We start from the raw sequence: 21,157 nt of genomic DNA, 5'->3' as shown, positions 1-21,157 counted from the left end.
CCCTGTAGAACATCTCAATATTTCTGAGCAGCTATTTAAAGACAACCGGTCTTGTTCATAATTTAAATAACTCCTCTCCCTCTGTTTCTATTAAAGGTGTTTTCCAGTTAAATTAAACACCTTTCCTGTGTTATCCCCAGGACCTATTTCCCGGGTGCTAAACCCAGCTGTGTTTACTTGCCACCCGGCTCTTGGAAGTCCAACAGTCACTATTGTAATAGGACAAAATATTGTTTCTCCTATTATAACAGGCACTGTGTGAGCACAGCAGCCAGCAGTGTATGTTAGACCACTGACCACCAGTCTGACCAGTCCTGGTAGGTTTGGGCAATAACCTTATAATTTAATAACCTTAATACTACTTAATGCCACCTAACTGGCAACATTTTCTGGAGAGAGCACTGCTTTTCATTTTTGCACCTCTAGATGACATCCTCAGAATGGTTATTCTTGTACTTCTTGGCTATCGATTGAGAACAGTATGGTGAACAGACCCGCCAGCTTTCCAATAGACTAGCAGTATAATATGCTATAAAATATAGTACATATACAATCTATTATAAAGGCAGGAGGAATGGGGGCTGTGGCTACAGACCTGTGTAATCTGTTACTATGCAGTTTGGGGCTTCACAAGTAATCATTAAGAGTAAGAGAGTGTCAAAAAGGGCGGAGAGGTTTTTTTCTCTTTTCTTTCCTCCTTTCAATTTCAATTTATTTTAGTGGATCAGATGAAAGACGCATCATGCTTACTTCCCTTCAGAATCATAAGATGTCCATCAGTGCCATCAGCTCAGAGCTGGGAAACTGGGGGAAAAAACAGTCGATGTCGATCACCCATGTATTGTTCGGAGAAGTCTGGCCAGAAGTGGTCTTCATAAAAAAATTGTGCCCAAAAGGCCATACCTGCGAAATGGAAACCAGGTGCAGAAATATGACAACAGGTGTTCTGCACTGTAACAGAAGGCAGTTTGTTTGCCAATGGACTGGGGAGTGTTTCAATAATGAGTGTCTGTAGGCAACAGTGAAGCATGGTTGAGGTTCCTTGCAAGTATGGGGTTGCATTTCTGCAAATGGAGTTGGGGATTTAGTCAGGATTAATGGTGTCCTCAATGTTGAGAAATACAGGCATGTACTTAACCATCATGCAATACCATTAGGGAGGTGTCTGATTGGCTCCAACTTTATTCTTTACTGAAGCAGCTGCAGCGCCGGTGTGCCAGACAGAATTTGCAACTCCCGGCACGCTTGCTGGGTGTTGCTGACCCCTGATTTATATCAATATTTAATGCTAAGTTTTTTTTTATATTGCTCTTTGAAGCCATTATCCACTCTTGGACAGCCCCCACTTAATATCCAAAAACGTTCCACAATGTAGTTTATATAAGTGTGTGTGTGTCCTTGTACCCTTTACCTGATCACACTGCAGATTATAGTGCTGGAGGACACCGCCTGTCCTGTCCTTTGTTTGTCCAGAAATGAACAAACCTTTTAGTAAATACAAGTAAAAGATTATTTTTGTTTTAGTATTATTTCTCAACATGCATCATACTTCTACTCTTGGTTACTTATGGTTTCTACAATTGCACTAACTGAACAGATCATTTGCCCAGCCTTATCTCTCTAACATGTTGGTTTTTTTTTCCACTTGTAAAGTCCTACATATTATTCGTGCTGAACTGCTGCATGTTGTACAGCTCCTTAGGGTAAAAATATTGGATATAAGGCGAAGCGCAGGAGGACAGAAGCCGGATGATTGGCTTTGCATTACTGGGCAATAGTAGCCACAACATTATACTACTATACATACTATTAAGTTCACCCACATTTGCAAGCTGTCTTGGCGTCAAGTAAAATAAGTAACCCTGTATTTTCACCCTATTTTGGTGGTAGGGGAAGGGAAGAATTTTTATTTATTGTTTTGTACAATGTTGTTAAGATTTATATAGCATCTTTATATTGCTAAGTTCTTTACAGAGTATATGTACCATACATGTCAGTGCCTGCCTCAGTGGAGCTTACAATCTGTATTCTCTACCAAACAAACTCGTTTTCATTTTGTTACAAGTCAATAAACCTAGCAGTGTCTTTAAAAAAAAAAAAAAAAAAAAGGGTGGGAGGAAGCCCACACAAGCATAGGGAACACATACAAACTCCACACAGATAGGGCCTTGGTTGGAATTGAACCCATGACCTCTGCGCTGTGAGACAGCAATGCTAACCACTGTGCCACCATGCTGTCTCTTTATATCCCATCCAAAAGTAAATCCTGATCTGCAAAGATTACTTATCTGGGGGTCCTGCGTTACCATGATCGAGCGCATTCCTCAACCTATTGCTCTGCTCACTTTTGTTAGTGGACAACATGCTTCCTCTGTGAACAAAAAAGATTGGCAGGAATGAAGCAAGTCCTGTGGTGTTTACAGTACTCTCCTTGCTCTTGCCTGCTTAGTCTTTTTTCATTGAAACAGCATATGTTACACTGGATAGCTCTTGAGATTGTCAACATTGTATTTACATTGGTGTATAGCGGAGTACAGGCTTTGCATTTTATGGGGAAAAGAGGCTGAGCAGTGTCCTTCAACTGGGTTATAGACTGGATACCTGCAAAATTCCCACCACCGCAAAATGTATTATTTTTTCTCCCATTATTTCAGAACAGATATGCCCCTGAACTTTTATTTATGCCTTTCAGTTTCTGAAAAAAACAAACTAATATAGTAATAAAAAATGAATAAGAAAACGGTCAAAAAAAATAATTCATATTATCAAGAGCAATGATCTGAATATTCTTTGTTTTTTTTGCAAACTTAATAAATATATATAATTATCTGACTTTTTTTAAAAGCTAATTTTTGTACAGAAAGTAATTGCTTATAAAAAATGGCTTCTGAAAGTGTTATATTTGCTGTCCGAGAGCCCATGATTATTTAATGCCACGCAGAAATGCAGAAAGAGCCAGCCCTTCAGCTACACTGACAGACTAGCTGCTGTCCCTTTAAGTCTGGCCAGCCCCTCCTCTTTTCACTAGCTATCCTGATTGACAAGTCTAGCCCTGGTCACATGACCTGCCTCTATTTGAAGGTCACAAAAAAAGCTGCTTCCTTCAGAGAGGGAGAGAGAGCTAGAGGGAGGAGAGAGCAGGGAGAACGATCAATGCAAAATGGCTGCCAGCCTCTGGTTTATGCACATTTACCTTTAAAAGAGAAGAAGGAAAAAAAAAGCAAAAGTGTGTTTGGAATTTATTATTATTTTTGAGTTTGAGTCTATTTTTATTTGGTGTATTTTCCTTATTTTTTTTGTACTGGATTTACCTTGTATGCCTCAAATCGCTGGATTATAGCACAGTTGCACTTTATAAGGTCAGTACTATTAAACATCTTTATACTGCGTCTCCTATTATTTGTTCTGCAGAGGGATTAATTTCCGCATGGTTGTTAGGACCCAGAGATTTTGTTTGCCATCTGTGCATTTCTGTTTTTTTGGGTGTTTTTTTTTTTTTTTGTTTTTTTTGCTTTCGTTGTCGTTGTACACATTGTTTATATTGTAGATCTGTACGAGTAGAAAACCTCCAGTAGATTTGCTGCAGTGTATCTGACTTCAGTTCTGCTCATAGGAGCTTTGCAATATCATATTAATAGAAATTTGTATTTAAGCAAAATGATTTGGGTGTCGACTGCATCTGTCATTTTTTTATTTTATTTTTTTTCCTTCTTTTTTTTTTTCCCCCACTCCACGGTAATGTCTTTTGAGGGTTTTTTAATTTCATTAAAACTTAATGTATCCTCATGTGCAATCTTACAAAAATAGCTTTCAGTTTTTCATTTTAAAAGATACATTATAACCATTTATATTTTTATTTTTCACTGTAAAAATGAAACCTGTCGTTTGGTGTTCTTCACCTGCTTAGGAAGGTTTGCACATTTTGTGTATTTTAAGCATACATGTCTGCTCTACAAATTATAAGGGATTTTATTTTATTTTTTTCTCTATTGTAAATTTCTAAAACTGAAAATCACACCAGTGAATCTTGCTTAAATATTAACGGATTTGCATTTTCAAAGCCACTAAAGGCCTAACAGGAGGGGAGAGAAGGAAGGAAGGGAGGGGGGGAGGAGGGAGAGAGTGAGTGAAGTGTGGTGGGGGTTGGGGGCATTTTTTTTTTTTTTTTTTTCGCCTCAATGGTACCAGCTACTGTATATATGCAAACTGCAGGCATCTGCAATGTTTGTGATCTGCGTCTACACTGGATTTTATTTTTAAAGGCTAAAGGGGTGTGTGTTTCTGCTCTGTGCTTGGAAAAGGTGCCAATTATTGTTTAAGAGCAGTGTCACATAGGATTAAATCTCTCTTCTGTGTGTGCAATTTAACCCCTTCTTTTCGAGCTAGAAAAATATGTAATCGTTTTTTGCAATTTTACTATTCCATTAATGACGTAATTGAAAACGTTTTTGTGGTTGTCTAAAAGAAAACAATCATAATTAATATAAAGATCTATGTGCTTAAAAATGCTGTTTAATTGAGAGAAACAAAATTATTAAATGATCTTCTCGCATAACGTTAATTTATATACATACATTTTTTTTTTTTGTTTTAATTATGTGTCTAGTGTTATTTTACATGCAACAAACGGGTCGCTGTCTTTGAAACATGGACATTTGTTTTGAATGTTTGACTTTGGCAAAATTTGAAAGTTACGTTGTCTAGTAAAAAAATAAATAAATCCGGTATTGATTGAAGGGGCAGTTGAGGTTTGCCATTTACACGGACTAGTATTTATAGAGAAATTCTGCCACATACCTATAAAAGAGATCCAGTGTAATCTCGCTTGTCAAACCCACAGAATCAGCTTCCAGGGCAGTCTACAGTTTTGTAGGTAATTTTGTCCATTCTCATGCAAATGCTTCAGTATTGATGGCTTCTATCAATGATCAGTTTCAATGAAGAAAAGGCAATATGTATAATTTACCCACAATCTCAATTAAAAGTGCAGTATAAAAGGTGGTAGAGGCCTGGCGATTCTTCTCCGTACACCATTGTACATTTATTCTGTCTGATATAGACTACTATTGCAATAGATTTATTGAGGTACTGTACACTCCTTTTTATTTGAGCTTCTTAATATTTCATGTACAAGTTTGCTAATTTATGAATGTATTTCCAATGTTTTTCCCACTACAATATGCTTGTAAGTGTTTATCTTGCATTCTAGCAGCTGTTATTTCTTGAATTGTAAGTTGTTGGGTTCTTTTTGTCACCCTTTTTTGTTTGAAACATATTTTTGTGAAAATGCATACATTAATATGATCTTATGTCTTTTAACCTTCTATCTATTATATATGCATTACCAAGAGCTCATGTCTATTTTATTAACATTGTTGCGTTTCTTTTGGTTCAGCAAAGTACTGGGATGTTGACACTTGGTTCTGTGAATGTACTGTAAACTATACTCTGAAGTAAATGTTTAGAACCTGTTTGCTGTTGGTGATTAATGTACCACTGCTTGCTGCCAGAGGAGCCAGCAGCGCATTGCAGAGCAGTGTTCTAGTTCCTTTGGCAGAAAGTTTGTGTTAGCAGCCAACGACGGCCTTAGGACTGCTCCATTTTTTTACTAGGCTAAAAATCGTGTTGTTGTAGATCTCTTAAAATATGCAGATCTGTTTTATAGAACTTTCTAAAGACACAGGCCTCCTACCTGAGTGGAAGTGTATTTGACAACTTTTGGCATCTTAAATGGTGGTTTGAAAGTGGCTGATGACGATAAATGTTTCTCTTGTGTGAACATGCTGTAGATCTTGTTCTATAGAACACTCCGGATGCTAAATGTTAAGGTTTCCTCTTGGCATTGCCTTTATAGAGGATGTCGAGTAGTTCAGCCAATACCTTTGCTAGTAAATGCATTTTGAACATGGGACTTTTTTCTTTTTCTTTTTTTTTTGTATAAACAATTTTTATTGAGGTATACAATATCACATATACAAATGTTCTTTTCTTTTTTTTACTAGTTGTAGGAGCAATTCTCCAGATAATGACATGAGAATATCAATGCAAAGTCAATGTTGAGTCCTAAAAGAGGCCATATTTGTCACCTGTTGGTCTCGAATTTTCATTGTTAATTCCTTGTTACCATGTGTCCTTTCCATGTCTTCTATCCACCTATGCCTGTCATGGGTTTTATTTGTTTTTTTGCTTTTCACATTTCTACAGAGTGCAGCTGGTTAAGTTTGTTGTTACTTCTTGGTGCCAGGTGTTTGTAAATCAGCTGCCCTGTGCATAGTTGTTCATGTTGGTATAATGGATGTTATGTGTTCCTTTCCTTTTCCCAATCTGCTGGTGCTCCGCAATGTGATTTTTCATCTGACTTATCTGATATCTTATAAATATTGGGAGCAGTGCCGCGGATATTTCATGTCAATGACAACATATATATTGCGAACTTATAATGGCAGAAAAAAGAAAAGAAAAAGATGTATCTGGGTCCATAGAAGTCTAATGTAGACCCTGGCACACAGGTAGTCTTGTATGAAACAGAGCATGGTAAGAATCATGACTTGTCCTGTCTCTGGAATGTTACCAAAATGTAATAATAAAGACTGAAACCACATATAATTTTACTTTTTGTCCTTTTCGTAAATAACACCTTATGAAAGAAAAGTACCCCCACCAATTATTATTATTATTATTATTTTTAAACGTTGTCAAAAGGTACTGTCTAAGCGTTGTGAAAGCTTCTTGCTGGTTGTCAAATAAATTGCTTTACTTGTATGCAGTTGTAGAATACAGGACACACCCACCCTGCCTTGTCATTTCCACTGAATTTCAAACCATTCAAATTACTAGCATGAGTGGCAACAGAAAACATGGCTTAATGCAGCGGTTCACAAATTGTGCGGCGCTGTCACGGGTGCCGCGACCAGGGGACAATAAAACAATTTACCAATCCAGCGGCGCCCGGGACCCAGCATCCTCCTCGTTTCTCACTGAATGTCTATCGTGATGACGTCCCATTTAGTAAGAAGCGGCAGGAGAGAGAGGAGGATGCTGGGTCCCGGGCGCTCCCGCATTGGTAAGGAGATAGGAGAGAAGACAGAAGAAAGAAGGCCAAGTGTGGTAAGTAATGAAACTGAGGAGAAGGTGAAAGGAAAAAGCAATGGAGGGGCAGAAGAATGATGGAGGTGGCAGTGAGTGGGTGAAGAGGGACAGGCAGTGATTGGGTGAGGAGGGGCAGTGTGAAGGGGCACAGTGTGATGAATTTTGTACATGTTGTTTTATTTTGTTTTGATCTTATTCCTCTTGATATTAGCTGTGAATTATGCTTTGACAGAAATATAATTGGAAAAAATATATAAAAATATTCTTTTCCCTTGGATTTATGTATATTATTTTTGCAAACAACTTACTAAGTATTTCTGTCCTGACCTAAATACTTATTACGTTATTTTGACTTAAATACTTAAAAGCCAGGACTGCTCCGTAATTATTTTGGAGGGGTGTCTTGAAAAAATTATGGAGACTCTAAGGGTGCCGCGAACTGAAAAAGTTTGGCAACCACTGGCTTAATGTAAAACAATATATAAGGAAAAGGCAAAAGTAAATTGTAATTTCACATTAACATTAAGGGGGGTATTCAATTGACGGCGGGATCGCCGAAAATCCCGCGCTCAAAGAATATTACTGTTAATATGGTAATCCTGCGCGGGGTGAAAACCGTTAATACGGTAATGTACTCGCTGGATTTCAGCTCGCAGCTCAGGGAGCTGCGAGCTGAAATCCAGCGAGTAATTAGCGTATTAGCGGTAATATTCTTTGAGCGCTGGATTTTCGGAAATCCCGCCGTCAATTGAATATGCCCCTAACCATCTTATTTACTGTAAAAAAGCAGAAAACTATACTACTAGGGATATATATCAAAATATTTCTATCACTATTGCTAAGTGTGTTCCTTGACCATTTCCTTGTAATTTGGTAATCTGGTGCTTGGTGCTCTCTGATATAATTCTTCAATAGCTTAAGATAGGTACACACTACAGAATTTTCCACCAACTTTTTATGCCGATCGATTTTACATCATCATCATTTATTTATATAGCGCCACTAATTCCGCAGCGCTGTACAGAGAACTCATTCACATCAGTCCCTGCCCCATTGGAGCTTACAGTCTAAATTCCCTAATATATACACACACTCACACAAAGACAGACAGAGAGGGAGACAGACAGAGACTAGGGTCAATTTTTTGATTGCAGCCAATTAACCTACCAGTATGTTTTTGGAGTGTGGGAGGAAACCGGAGCACCCGGAGGAAACCCACGCAAACACAGGGAGAACATACAAACTCTACACAGATAAGGCCATGGTCGGGAATCGAACTCATGACCCCAGTGCTGTGAGGCAGATGTGCTAACCACTAGGCCACTCGATGTTCCGATCGCTCGGTCCATGGACTGCATACACGCCAGCCTTGTTTAGGATGATAAAGGGAAGAGCGGACGTCCCTTTAGCGACTTTTTACAGCCATGTTGTCGTGAGCAATGACTAATTTCGTACTCACTGTTGTGGATCGGTGGGAAGTTTATACACACTACACAACGGAAACGAGATTGGGACGAAAATATTAAACGACCAACCAAATGAGGCGACAATCGTCCATTTGGGCAGACTTTCGACCATCGTGTCACTGCACACACTGACCCGACTTTTGAATGAGCGGTCGTATGTTGGCTGATTGAACCGATTATTGGACGAAAACCGTGTAGTGTGTACCTAGCTTTAGTCATTGTTCATATCTGGTGATTAATGGAATCTATGCCTATTTTGGCCAGATGAGACACCATTTCCTTTAGTGCCTTTGTCAAATGGTCAGACCATATGGGGCACAAGTAATGCTATTGTATTTTAAGTGGTTATCATCTAACTGCACTTTCACCATTGGAATGTTCCCTGTCAGGCGTGGATCTGGAGCAGCAGCTACAGGTACTGCAATTTATAACCTGTTACATCTAACTCTGAATAACAGCTGAAAGGGCTGTTGTTTCTGTATTTTAACCACTGAGATAGGCCATATCACATTTTGCAGCCTAGTTATTTAAGTCCATATTCAGTCCATTGGGGTAATCATAAAGTCGGTGCTGTCAGATTATTTGCTTCTTCCATGGCAACAGCTCAAATGACTGTTTACCACCATCGTGGTAGCTTTGAATTTCAGACCTGTTGGTTGCCTATGTACTAGTTTTAGATAAACACACCCATGGCTTTCGATAACCAGTTTGACCATTTTACACCAGATTGGCTAAAATCTATATCTTGTGTCGGACCAATATGCATTATGATGAGCTATTGTTTTAGTCGAGGAGTAAATTGTGCCACGTCCTTCTCGTCTTCAGGTAACCAGGAAACATTGTGCCATAGCGATCTGACAATATGACTATGGGCATGAGTGGTAAATTTGGGTATTTAGTTGTTGTAGGATAAACAGGAATGTTGCACACTGGACCACTTTTCTAGATAAATACTTTTCTGCCCTATTTTGGATGTGTGCAGTTAATTATGAGCCATACTATATAACCTAAAAGAATGCTCTAATGCAGTGGTTCCCAAACTTTCTCAGTTCAAAGCACCCTTAGGGTTACCATAATCTTTCCAAGGCACCCCTAAGCCAAAATAATTACTGGGTAGTCCCGTTTTTTAAGTAGTTTGGTCAAAATGACGTAAGATGTATTTAGGCCCCTTCACCATCACATTGTGCGCCTTCACCATATTACTCTGCCCCCCCTTCGCCATCTCACACTCTGTCCCCCTCCTTCAGCGTGTCTCTGTCCCCCTCCTTCAGCGTGTCTCTGTCCCCCCCTTCAGCATCTCTCTCTGTCCCCCCCTTCAGCATCTCTCTCTGTCCCCCTCCTTCAGCATCTCTCTCTGTCCCCCTCCTTCAGCATCTCTCTCTGTCCCCCTCCTTCAGCATCTGTCTCCCCCTTCAGCATGTCTCCCCCTTCAGCATGTCTCCCCCTTCAGCATGTCTCCCCCTTCAGCATGTCTCCCCCTTCAGCATGTCTCCCCCTTCAGCATGTCTCCCCCTTCAGCATGTCTCCCCCTTCAGCATGTCTCCCCCTTCAGCATGTCTCCCCCTTCAGCATGTCTCCCCCTTCAGCATGTCTCCCCCTTCAGCATGTCTCCCCCTTCAGCATGTCTCCCCCTTCATCGTCTCTCTTTGTCCCCCCTTCATCGTCTCTTTGTCCCCCCTTCAGCGTCTCTCTTTGTCCCCCCCTTTAGCGTGTTTCTCTGTGTCCCCCTTTAGCGTGTCTCTCTGTGTCCCCCTTTAGCGTGTCTCTCTGTGTCCCCCTTTAGCGTGTCTCTCTGTGTCCCCATTCAGCGTGTCTCTCTGCCCCCTTCAGCTTGTCTCTCTGTGCCCCTCTTCACTCTCCGTTCTTTTACTTACCTTCTTTCCTGACGTCCTCTCTGCTGCTGTTCCTCACTGAGGCTGACGGACGTGATGATGTCACGCCCGGCAGTCAGTGAGGAGGAGGATTCAGCGCTGGATGATTGGTAAGTTGTTTTTTTTTCTTCTTTTTATTGCTAGGGCGATCACGGCACCCCTGTGACAGCGCCGCGGCACCCCAGGGAGCCGCGGCGCACACTTTGGGAACCGCTGCTCTAATGTGTGTATATATTATGCTTTCAAATGTTTTCGTTCTTTCCCTTGCACACACTATTTAATAATAGCAAAGAGAACAGGTTACAGGGATCTTCTAAATTATATGGGTTACAGACCCAAGCACCATCTGTGTTGGTGAGAGTGGATAGCAGAGCATGAATAGAGCACTATTACTACTGATTTTCTCCTTCATGTCATGTGCTTGTTAAGTCTGTCTGTCCCGTTCAGCTGCTCAGCATACGGATCACTGATCACCAGGTCAGTTGCTAGTTTAAATGCTTCTCTGTATGCAAACCTTCAGTGAGCGATTACATACATCTTTAACATTTTTGATGGACTCCTAAAACTTGATGGTAGCCTCTATCTCCTTCGGTTATTTTTTTTTTGGGTAAGTACTGATTTCTAAAATGTCTGACTCCTAAATTCACTCCATAATTCTACATATTTTTTTTTATTTTTTTTTGTGCTCTTTTTGCTAATTGTCATATGATTGTTAACAGACATGTCTATTTAAAACTGTCCACAGTTTTGCTGGGAGCCATGTTCAATATCTGGACCTGGTGTTTTATTTTGTAATACTTTTTTTCCCCTTAATGTGAAATGAACAATGGATAAAACCTCTCTGACCCTCTGTGGGCCCCAGCACACGATGAGCAGAGTTCAGTTTATTGCCCAATGGACTCCCGGTGACCTCAACCTACTTTTGTGGCAGCAGGTGCTGGGAACACTGTGTTTTCATTTTAGGGTCCAAATTGTGTACGAATTGCTCATTTACAGAAAGTATCAAACAACATAAATCGGTATTTCTCTGAATAAAAAACAAGGACTGATACACTACTAATGTTACGTTGCATTACCAGTTTCATTGTTACTATCCTGCTCCTTCCCCTACATGAACTTTCTTTTCCTGGGGCTGCAGGGTCCATCTCCCAGGCCTGGCTGAAAACTGGGACTTTGACGCTGCAGGAGGTTATGAGCTGGAGGACCAATCAGAAGCTGCAAGTCAGATTTCGGCTTCTGTTTGGCCCTCAACATAAAAACATAGAATTTAATGGCCGATATGAACCACTGGGCCCATGTAGTCTGCCCATTTTTAACCTATGTTAACCTCAAACCCTATTTCACCCTTAGTTCTTTTGTAAGTAGATCCTTCTGTCTACCCAAGCATATTTAAATTGCTCTACTGTCGTAGCCTCTACCACCTCTGATTGCAGGCTATTCCAGTTATCTGCTGCCCTTTCTGTGAAGTCCCTTTTCCTCAAATTTCCTCTGAACTTACTTCCCTCCAGTTTCCGTGCATGTTCTAATATTTCTCTTCCTTTGAAGAATATTTTCCTCCTGTACCTTGTTAAAATACTTAATATATTTGAAAGTTTCTATAATGCCCCCCCCCTTTCCCTTCTATGCTCCAAACTATACCTATTAAGATCTTTCAGTCTTTCCGGATAAGTTTTTGTTTTTTTTTGTGCTGTAGGCAATGCACCATTTTAGTTGCCCTTCCTTGTACAGTCTCTAATGTATTTATATCCTTCTGGAGATATGGCCTCCAGAATTGTTCACAGTTTTCTAGATGAGGCCTTAGCAATGACCTATACAGTGGCATTATTACTTCTTGCTGCTGCTGATTCATTTTCATATGCAACCAAGCATCTGACTTGCCTTTTCTCATTGCTTTGTTACATGTGTCTTTGCATATCTGTTTACATTCTTAGCCTCCTTCTGTTTAACAAGATACTATTGCAACCACCTTTCCAGCCATTTTAAAGTGGTATATGTAGATGTTGTCCGTCTAATGCATCTTTTAATGGCAGACGTTACAGCTTTATCTCGCATTCTGTACCAAACCGAAGTTAAGCTGTGTTTCAGCTTCCATCTTCATCCCTACATTTTGTTGTACATTTCTTTACCATTTCATACTGATTTCACCAGATTGCTTGGAAAGGAGCATTGTATTAATTTCTATACTATGCGATTTGGTAAAAATGCCCTCTTGCATCTATAATTTTTTTTTTTTTCCCTTCTCCACATTTGAATTTTTTTTCTTAGTCAACATTATCATCTGATGTGCTGGTACGTGGTGTGTGTTAGGTGGACACTGTGTCACTCCGCCTCCCTGCACAGTCGGTAAGAGCAGTGTAGATCTTACTGTCCCACATGTTTTGAGGCTACTAGCTAGCATTGATTTTATTTTTTACTAAGATGACTCAATTTCCAGTAGGATTCTATGAATTGGTTATATTATGAATATTCAGTAATTACTAAACATGGACAACCATAACAGGTGCCAGAAAAACAATAAATCAGCCAAGGGGTTTTATGCTCACATACCAGTTTTAATTGTAGGTCATTCTTGGGCAACCTTTGGCACTCCAGCTGTTATGTAACTTTCACTTCCACAACAACTGGTTACCCAAAGCATAATGTAAGTGGTGAATACACACCAATATCTTCAGTGTAGTACAGATCTTTCAGAGAAGATGAATATACATGCTCAGTCCTAATCATTTGTAGTAGTAGATTGTTTTATAAGCAGAACCATAGCAGCAGGGAGTAATATTTCTTGCAACAAAACTGTTGCTGCAGCTGTGATCTCAAGCCTCCAGACACTACACAAGGTTGACTATCTTAAGAACATGCAAAGCTTGGAGGCAGGCGAAGCAATCCTATAGTCTAGCCTGAAGCAGGCAAAGTGAAGTGCTTTGTGCTAGTCCACCTCAAAGCTCTGTCAGTTACTCCCTCCCCCAGTCCATTCCCATCCCACCCCTGGTGGGTTTTTTCTGACAGAAGGGGGTGGGGGGGGGGGGATCTCCCTTCCCCCGTCCCCCACAATTTTGTTTTCACTGTAACTGGTTGGAAAGCTCTACAGCAGAGTTTGTAACATTTCAAAGTCTGTTATAATTAGGTTCTAAGGACTTTATTTGCAATTCATTGTGTTGTGAAAACCGCTAATAGTGTTAATGTACTTTCGGTATAATTAGAGGGACTTAATCTTCTCTATACATAACAAACTAATCAAACTTGACCTAATAATCTTATATCAATCATATATATGAGTGTTAAGCATACAAAATACTTATTTGTGACCGAAGGTGTATCCTCTTCTATACTATTCGTGCATTCACAAAATAATATACATATGTGAAAGAAAAAGCAATAACAAACATAGCGGGATACTGTATTAACAGCATATAATATTCCACATAAAAAGGGGCTTGAATTCTTGGTGATGATATTTTAAATACTTCTGGGGTACCTTGCCCAGAAGTATTTCCCTATTCTAAATTGGTAAAGCGGCTTTTAGAAAGGAGCGCAGGATAAATTGGTGTTTATTTCAATTCATTGTGTGGTGGTTTCAGTGCTACAACTTTGTGGTATTAGGGATGCAAAATATTGTAAACTGCTTTTGTTTGGTTTCTTTTCTCTTTACTGGCTAACAATCTAAAATAAAAAGTTTATGTGGAAAAATAACCTCTGTGACTTTAGTCTGTCTTCTCTTCATCCATATACAACCATACAGTCCTTTTAAGTGGTCACCTTTTTCTCACTCATTGCAAGACCTATCTCTTGAAACGTGTGTTCTTTCTTTATAGAAAAGGAGTGCTAGGAAAGCATTGGGTCTTGTGGATATCATACACTGTATGTTAGCTGGCCAGCGTTTAGCACATATGGCCATTTCTATTTTTGCCACCACGTGCTGTAAACTACGAATACACTGTGTTTTCTTCTGCCCTACAACACACTTTCATTAATTCCTATGTTTTCAAGGTTCTGGTCCCAATCTCCTATCACCAAATGCCAAAACTCATAAAGGTGTCTATTAAAATCTAGCGATAAGGCTGATCTTCTATCATCACGTATCACAGTGACAGAAAATCACCTATTGAAGCAATCAGTCATTGGCGAGTGATACTTGCATATGGAGTGGTAAGGGATAAGTTACTGCTTGGCTGACCCAGTCTCATTGGATTTGCGCACGCATGACCCAGCTAGCAGGTTTGCGCATTCTCAGTGCAATGGAAAGGCCAAACTTCCACTTCGTTAAAAATAAAGTTAATTGATAAAAAAAATTATAAATATATTTAAAAACTATTGACAATGTTTTGTTTTTTTTCCGTTTTTTTTTTAAAAAAAATAAAGCATTGTGTAAATTTCTTTTCTTCTGTCATTGCCATTGTAAGGATCCTTGTTAATCAAAGCTATCACTGGTGAGACCAGGCGAATCTTGCCTGCAGAGGAGGCCGATATGTCAGCTTTTGCTTGTCTACTTTTTGTGGCAAAACTAAGAAGAAAAGAAAATAATATATTATAACTCATGTAGCAAAATAGTTCTAGGTGTTTGCTGTATTTACTGTGGAAGCATTTGATGAAGAGATGCAAAAGCGGAATGTTACTTTCTCTATCATCCTTTGGGGACACCGGGAACATTGGGGTATAGAGTAGGGACAGGCGAACTGGCACTTTAACTTTTAGTTAAACTAAGCCCTAGCTCCTCCACCTCTATGCCCCACCTCCTGTCAGAGCCCAGTCTAGTTTAAGTGCCCAGCGAACGGGCTGTGTACTGGGCTGCTTAGCAGCCGATTTTGGATTTCTTTTTAACATATTTTATTTTTTCGTTGTCGGAGACTTGTCTCTCCGGCGGTCTGACAGCCGGTGGCTCTCTGAGCTGCGTAGCCGGCTGTTAATCAGAGGTCCCATTGCCGACTGCTCTGAGAGGCTTCGGGGTGGACAAGATTCCACTTCCTCCCTGCGGGCACTGGTTTTATAACTCTCCCGCGGCTGCTGCTTGCGGGGAGAGTTAATATAGAGAGGGGATACCTCTGGGTTTAGCGCACAGCATGGATAGCTGTGCGCTGTCGGCGGGGGGGGGGGGGGGGGGTGAGGAGCTGAGGTGCCTCCTTCTGCCTGCTCCCTCTTCTGAACTTTGAGCCCTCCTAGGAGCCGGGCACAGTTACCGCAGGCTGTGTCCTTCCATGTGTAGATAGCAAGCTACCTGCACACACGGCGTCAGGGGGGTTGGCAGCAGGTAAGTGAAACCCTCTCCCAGCATAGTGCTGAGAGAGGGGAAGGGTAGAAAATCTCAGTGGTTCCCTGAGCTGGCTACTTTTTACTAAGGGCAGTCATTTTTAAAAGTTTATATTTTTAGCTCAGGGAACGGGATCACTTACATCGTGAGCCCTGCTAGGCACTGGATTGATTGAGGAGGTTGTCAGGTTGGGTTGATAACCAATCCAGTGCTGGGCCCTGGGGGGAGTGGTTTTCTCCTTTGCACTTCCCCCGTAGTTGTCTCTCACTCCTCCTGTGCAGACACCTGAATAGACAGCCATTTTTATAGCTCCAGCTTCTCCTCTTTTCTGTCCTGTAAGGTAAAGGGTTGGGGGTGGTTGAGTTAAAAAGTTTGTCTTTTACATTTGAGGAGCTTTATTGGCTGTATTGCAGGCTCACTTTCTATTCAAGTTTGTGTCCTGCTTGTTATCTGTATTGTGTTTTCTACACTGTGCTGTGTTTGTTTTGTCCCATCTATTAACATGTCAGAGAGAGAAAAATCTGTGTGTGGTAGGGTGGGCATTACATCTATTCTAAGTTACCGTCTGGGCAGTCAGACGCGCAGGCTCTGTGCGTAACCTGTCGGCCCGCAGAGAGCACACCGTGTGAAACAGCAGCTGCTTGTTCACATAGAGCGGAACATGCCTGGGCTCGGTTTCTCTTTAACACGGTGGCTGAACTTGCTCAGATGGTACGGTCACAGGCTGCGCCATCTACAGATTCAGCGTCCTCTGTAGTGAATGACATGGGTTCTAGTTTGCAAACCCAGGGTTTGACTGTTTCTGCTCTGGTGGAGTTTGTAGAACCAGCCTGGGTACAGGGTCTTGCATCATCTGTGCAGGGTTTGGTTGCGGTTTCTTTCTCTTTAGAGAGGATGTTACAGTCAGCCGCACCATCTTCCTCATGTAAGCGTAAGAGGGTGGCGGCACCTCTTCAGGGAAAAGAATTCAGATTCTGATGCTGGTTCCCAGGAAGAGGGTGAATTACCGTTAGATTCTGACTTCGATGCTCCTTCGGTGGTGGAGGAGGTTCAATCTGATCGTCGGAGTAGTTAATTCAGGCTGTGCATCAGGTACTTGATATCCCTGAGGAAGAAGTCCCTGAGGCTGCTGAGGCTTCTCTTTTTGTAAGGCGCAAAAAGAAATCCTTTTTATTCCCAGCATCTTCCCAATTGGAAGATTTGTTGTCAGAACCTTGAGCTTCCCCAGACAGGAAGTTCCAGGTATCTCGGCGACTGCAGTCGTGTTATCTTTTTTTCCCCCTGAAGTTCTCTCTAAATGGGAGACACTTCCTCGGGTGGATGTGGCAGTAGCAAGGTTAGCCAAGGTAACTACTATTCCTCTTCCTAACCAGGCTACGCTTAAGGATGGTACAGACTGTAAGGTTGAGACCGTTAAGTCCATTTTTGTGGCAGCAGGTGCTTCCTTGAGGCCTGCTTTGGCATCAGCGTGGGTTAATAAAGCTGTAGAACGCTGGTCAGAACAACTGTCTGAAGGGTTGCTGACAGGCAGACCATCATCTGAACTACTTCCATTAGTGTAACAAGTTCAGAGCGCAACTGATTATTTAGGAGAGACCGCTATGGACGCGGGACTGATTGGGGCACGAATCTCTGCCTCTGCAGTTTTGGCTTGTCATACTCTCTGGCTTAAGTCCAGGGAGGTTGATGTACAGTCTATCTTTAGTCTCTACTCTACTCCTTGAGTCCAATCACTTTTTCTAGTGGGGTTTTGTTTGGACCTCAGCTTGACTCCATAATCAGTCAAGTAACAGGGGGTAAGAGCACATTCCTCCCTGTCAATGCTCCCAAGCAGAGGATATCCAGATTTTGAGCCTTTCGTTCCGCAGGAAGATTTCGGGGAGAATATTCCTCGGGCCAATTTTCTAGAGGCCAGTCATCCACCCCTACAGGTGGTTTGCAGCGGGGACGTCAGGCCTGATCTGCTCGACGTCCAACAGCAAAGCCTGCAGACAAGCAGTCCGCATGACAGGCATTTTGCTCCTCCGCTGTCGCAGGTGGTAGGAGCCCGTCTCCTTTTGTTCAGCGATTGGTAGTTTTAGTTTACCACCGATACCTGGATCCGTGGGGGTGGTGAACCAGGGTTACAAGATCGATCTGCTCGGTCTTCCTCCCAGACGGTTCTTTTCCACAGGGCTACTGTCCAAGAAAACGGTTGAACAAGGAGAATTTATGGTGGCTCTAGACATCAAGGATACATATCTCCATGTGCCCATTTGGATGTGTCACCAGTCCCTTTTTGAGGTTTGCAGTTCGATCACAGCACTTCCAATTTCAGGCTCTTCCCTTTTGGCTCAGACCTGTTTACTCAGGGTCCCTATATCATCTAGGTTTGCAACGTCTGGCTTTAACGGCGTGGCTGTTGAGGCCAGGATCTTAAGAGCTAAGGGATTTTCTGAGTGGGTGGTGCAGACCATGCTCCACCCTCGGAAACCGGCTTCAGCAAACATATATCGTAGAGTCTGGAGGACATATATTGATTTGTGCGAAAAGAAGGGATATCCTACTTCTTCTTTTCGCTTGGCCAGGTTACTTAGATTCTTGCAGGTTTGCATCTTAGTTCTCCTAAAGGTCAGGTGTCGGCTCTTTCGGTCTTTCAAAGAAAACTTGCTGTCATTCCTGATGTGCAAACTTTAATTCATGGTGTTCTCCATATACAACCTCCATATGCCCCTCCGGTTCCACCATGGGATTTGAATTTGGTGTTGAATGATTTACAGCATCCGCCTTTTAAATTTCTAACATGGAAGACGATTTTTCTTTTGGCCATTTCTTCGGCATACAAGGTTTCAGAACTTGCTGCTTTTTCCTGCAAGTCTCCACTTCTAGTTTTTCATAAAGACAGGGCGGTTCTTCGAACCAAGCCCTCTTTCCTTCCTAAGGTTGTGTCTAGATTTCATCTAAATCAGGACATTGTCATTCCTGCTTTGACTAATTCCTCGTCTTCAGATAACGATGAGTCTATTCGTTATCTGGATGTCGTTCGTGCCTTGCGAGTTTATGTAAAAAGGTTACAGAAACTGCGCAACACTGAGGATCTATTGATTCTCTACGATGCTCACAAAAGAGGCTGGCCAGCTTCTAAAGTGACCATTGCTAGGTGGATTACGGCTATTATCCGTCAAGTTTATGGTGGGGCTGGGGAGCCTGTCCCAGATAATCTCCAGGCGCATTCTACAAGGTCTGTAAGTGCTTCATGGGTGGCCCGGCATGGTGCCTCCAGTGAACAGTTGTGTAAAGCGGCCACATGGTCGTCTGTACATACATTCATTAAGTTTTACAGATTTAATGTATTTGCATCCAGCGATGCAAGTTTTGGAAGAAAGGTGCTTCGTGCAGTTTCCTCTGAGCGTTCCCTCCCTTGAGACAGCTTTGGGGTGTCCCCAATGTTCCCGGTGTCCCCCAAGGATGATAGAGAAAATGAGATTTTTATACTTACGTAAAATCCGTTTCTCTTAATCCATTGGGGGACACCGGGCGCCCACCCTTTAAAACGCTCTGGTTTCTCCTTCTGTTTGACATGTTGTCTTGTTGTAGAGAGAATGTTGTTTTGTTAGTTTATTCTCTTTGCTTGTTTTTCTTCTATCTCCATTTTCTGTGGGCTTGGTTAAACATAGACTGGGCTCTGACAGGAGGTGGGGCATAGAGGGGGAAGAGCTAGGGCTTAGTTTAACTAAAAGTTAAAGTGCCAATTCGCCTGTCCCCCTCTATACCCCAATGTACCCGGTGTCCCCCAATAGATTAAGAGAAACAGATTTTACGCAAGTATAAAAATCTCATTTTCTGCTATATAAACTTTCACAGCTTTCTATATTAATTATAACTAACCTGAAGACTGAGAAACCACTGCAGATTGTTTGGAAGTGTTTTTCTTTTTAAATTTTAAATTTTCCTCTTCTTTTTTTTTTTTTTTTGTTTTAGTTGACACCTGGAAATAATCATGTCATTTTGTAGGTATTCTTTGCTTTGCTCGCCTCATAGGAGATTTAATTCAAAAGCGATGTGCCTCTGGAACAGTCCGCAAAGGCACTCCATGGCGATGTATCTCTGCTCGTTTTTTCTTGCACCCCCTAGACGTTTGCAGAAAAAGCTGACCCTACAAGGAAGACGTGAATTTGTCTAATGAGGTCTTTGATTATGTATTTGTGAGAATGGGCAGCACAGTGGCTTAGTGGTTAGCACTTCTGCCTTACAGCACTGGGGTCATGAGTTCAATCCCCGACCATGGGCTTATCTGTGAGGCATTTGTATGTTCTTCCCGTGTTTGCGTGAGTTTCCTCCGGGTGCTCTGGTTTCCTCCCACACTCCAAAAACATATTGGTAGGTTAATTGGCCGCTAACAAATTGACCCGTCTCTGTGTGTGTGTGTGTGTGTGTGTGTGTGTGTGTGTGTGTGTGTGTGTGTGTGTGTGTGTGTGTGTGAATTTAGACTGTAAGCCACAGAGGGGCAGGGATTGATGTGAGTGAGTTCTCTGTACAGCGCTGCGGAATTAGTGGCGCTATATAAATGGTAATAATAATGGGTTACTCATGAAGAACTGCTTGTTGGTGAATAGTCATGCAATGCTTCATTGAGCACACCGGTCCCTGCGGAATTGATTGGCTGCATTCTCATTAAAATTGGTTCACTCCACAAAATGGCTGCCTACACTGTCTGTAATGTACAGACAGTGATGTCTGTAATGTCTGTGGAGGTGTTTGCCAAGTAGTTGAATCTCCATAACATTGTGTGCTCATCCCCTCAACTCCTTTCCTATTCATCTGCCTGTTTTTATAGCTGCATTTTCATAGACTTTCATGGTGCTTGATTAGTGTGGCTATCAAGCAAAAAGTGGTGGGAACACGGGAAATGGGGAGTATTCAACCAGTGTGTGGTATAGGATCACCCTGCATGATCTCGGATTGTAAGCTATTGCCAGCATTTATAAAAAGCAAGATCCGTTTGTTCAGGGCAGATCATGCAAAGGCTGTCAAGTGTCACAACTTTTATCTGTCTCAATGTATTCTTCATTGACATTTTCATACTGCACATTTAAACTGCAACAATCGAATGTATGTTTGACATTTGGTTAATTGGTTTGAGGATTCCAATGACATGTCAGGTTGCCGTCTGTAAACTAAGTATTACACATTTTTGATGGGAGTGGATTGTGTACATGTTCTCCTCACATGCATCCATAATTGGCACCATTTGAATGCAAATCCTAAGAGACACTTTGCTGTTGGACAGTATTTTGTTTTTACACATTACACACAACTCTCATTTTGGACATATGATCTTCTGTTGCTATCAAAATTCTTATCATATGCATCCCTTAAAATAAAAATATTTATTGAGCAATTTTTTAAACTAAAGGCCCAGAGCAGCTGTTTAATTTCCCATGTATTGATTGCTCAATTGAGGTTTGCTGGATTCTATCATTTTATTTAGTATTACAATTAGATTGATA

At 41.4% G+C, this 21,157-nt stretch overlaps 1 protein-coding gene across 5 annotated transcripts in view; it reads left to right on the top strand.

Annotated features, from left to right (window-relative positions):
* Nucleotides 1-21,157, top strand: part of TNRC6B (trinucleotide repeat containing adaptor 6B) — a 107,226-nt gene that overhangs the window by 20,630 nt on the left and 65,439 nt on the right. The window contains exon 1 of one of the 5 annotated variants that reach the window (XM_075183006.1): nt 3,096-3,359. The exons of the other annotated variants lie outside the window; for them this stretch is intronic. The gene's annotated coding sequence lies outside the window, so the exon portion shown is untranslated. Of the gene's footprint in view, nt 1-3,095; nt 3,360-21,157 lie in introns of those variants that run through there. 5 annotated transcript variants of the gene reach the window in all.

This window comes from Mixophyes fleayi, chromosome 8 (genome assembly GCF_038048845.1).
Source record: "Mixophyes fleayi isolate aMixFle1 chromosome 8, aMixFle1.hap1, whole genome shotgun sequence".
In the NCBI taxonomy this organism is placed as follows: domain Eukaryota; kingdom Metazoa; phylum Chordata; class Amphibia; order Anura; family Limnodynastidae; genus Mixophyes; species Mixophyes fleayi.
This window is presented reverse-complemented; position numbering and strand designations above follow the sequence as displayed.